Genomic DNA, 2,465 nt, shown 5'->3' with positions numbered 1-2,465 from the left:
CAGTTATTATTACTGTTGTGAGTGCTTAACAAATACCATTTAAAAAAAATCTGATCCTTCATCTTGGCCTGGGGAATCTCAACATAGATATGGGATTCATTTTCATCAGGTTAAGAGGCAGGCCAAAGGAAATACAACTCTACCAGTCTCTGGCTTTCCATCATGTGGTAAATCATATCTTCTGTCTGACATGGCTTTTCTCCAGTTCAGCTTAGAATTTGGATTCTGTGCAGACATTGAGCCTGGGCTCACTGAGGCACTAAGTGCAGAGATGAACCATTGTTTTCAAACTTGATTGAGTTAGAGAATTCAGGGGGAAAAAAAAAATCAGATTAGGGAATGAACTGTCCAAATTGACTCCTTCAATTAACTCTCTTCTTCACTCTGTGGCAAGACCTAACTTCAGAGGCAGTGAAGAACAACCACGACAGCCTTTAACAGCAGGATTGACAGACTGACTGACTGATCAGATGACTGTCTCACTCACCTTCTTCTATGCTGTCTCCAATACTGGCTCCATCTCTGTCTCCTGACCTACGGAAAGTGGCCTAGGAGAGATTGCCCCAGGCACGGGGAATTGACTTTGTGAATCACTCTTCTATCCCATAGCACTTATGTACAAATCCATAATGTTTTGATTAATTTTAATATATCTCCCCCTCGAGACTGTGAGATCTCTGTCAGCAGGGAACGTGTCTTTCAACTTCAGGGTATTGTAATCTCCCAAGTGCCTATTACAGTGTATTGCACAGGAGTAAGTGTTCAATAAATACCACTGATTTATCGATTGCCTGGCCAATTTTTAGTGGTTGACAAAATCAGGTGCAATTTTGAGTCTACATAAAGCAAGGCAGCATGATATATTGGAAAAAAAGTTGGGACTCATGGGCAGGGAATGAGCCCGCTATTTCTGTTGTATTGTAGTCTCCCAAGTGCTTAGTTCTGTGCCTAATAAATACAATTGATTGACTGGGAGTCAGGTGTCCTAGATTCTAGTCCCAATTCTGCCCTGACCTTCCATGTCACCTTGGGTAAACCACTCAATCAATCAATGGTATTTATCGAGCACTTACTGTGTGCAGAGCACTGTACTGAGTACTTGGGAGAATACAACATAGTTGGTAGATACATTCCCTGTCCACAAGCTTACAGTCTAGAGGAGGAGACAGACATTAATATAAATAAATGAATTATGGACATGAACATAAGTGCTGTGGGACTGAGGGTGGGATGAACACCAAGTGCCCGAAGGGTACAGCTCCAAAGAGGGTAGACAATGACAACGCAGAAGGGAGAGGGAGAAGGGGAAAAGAGTTCTTAATCAGGGAAGGCCTCAGGGAGGAGATGTGACCTCAATTAGGCTTTGAAGGTGAGAAGAGTGATGGTCTGGTGTAAATGGAGAGGGAGGGAGTTCCAGGCCAGAGGGAGGATGTGGGAAAAGGGTCGGGGCACAGTGAGCAAGCTGGAATTGAAAGAGCGAAGTGTGGAGGCTGGGATGTAATAGAGAAGCAGCGTGGCTCAGTGGAAAGAGCCCGGGCTTGGGAGTCAGAGGGCATGGGTTCGAATTCTGGCTCTGCCACTTGTCAGCTGTGTGACTGTGGGCAAGTCACTTCACTTCTCTGTGCCTCAGTTACCTCATCTGTAAAATGGGGATTAACTGTGAGCCTTACGTGGGACAACCTGATTACCCTGTATCTACCCCAGCGCTTAGAACAGTGCTCTGCACATAGTAAGCGCTTAACAAATACCAACGTTATTATTATTAGAGGATCTGTGAGGTATGGAAGGAGGGGGCAAAGTGATTGAGGGCTTCTAAGCCAAGGGTATGGAGTTTCTGTTCAGTGCAGAGGTGGAAGGGTGGGGAGATAAGGACTGAATTTTTTTTTGGAAAAATAATCCATGCAGCAGAGTGAAGTGTCAACTGGAGTGGGAGAGACAGGAGGCAGGGAGGTCAGGGAGGAGAAAGATGCAGTAATCGAGGTGGAATAGGATAAGTGATTGGATTTACACAGTAGCAGTTAGGATGGGTAGGAAAGAGCAGTTTTTAGAAATGTGAAGGTAGAACTGACAGGATTTGGTGATAGATTGAATATGTGGGTTGTATGTGAGAGATCGGTCAGTCGTATTTATTGAGTGCTTAATATGTGTAGAGCACTGAAATGTAATAATACCAGCGTGGCTCAGTGGAAAGAGCATGGGCTTTGGAGTCAGGGCTCATGAGTTCGAATCCCAGCTCTGCCACTTGTCGGCTGTGTGACTGTGGGCAAGTCACTTAACTTCTCTGTGCCTCAGTTCCCTCATCTGTAAAATGGGGATGAAGACTGTGAGCCCCACGTGGGACAACCTGATTCCCCTATGTCTACCCCAGCGCTTAGAACAGTGCTCGGCACATAGTAAGCGCTTAACAAATACCAACATTATTATTATTATTATTAATAATGGTATTTGTTAAGCGCTTATTATGT

Source organism: Ornithorhynchus anatinus, chromosome 2 (genome assembly GCF_004115215.2).
Source record: "Ornithorhynchus anatinus isolate Pmale09 chromosome 2, mOrnAna1.pri.v4, whole genome shotgun sequence".
Lineage (NCBI taxonomy): Eukaryota > Metazoa > Chordata > Mammalia > Monotremata > Ornithorhynchidae > Ornithorhynchus > Ornithorhynchus anatinus.
Note: the sequence above shows the minus strand (reverse complement) of the source record.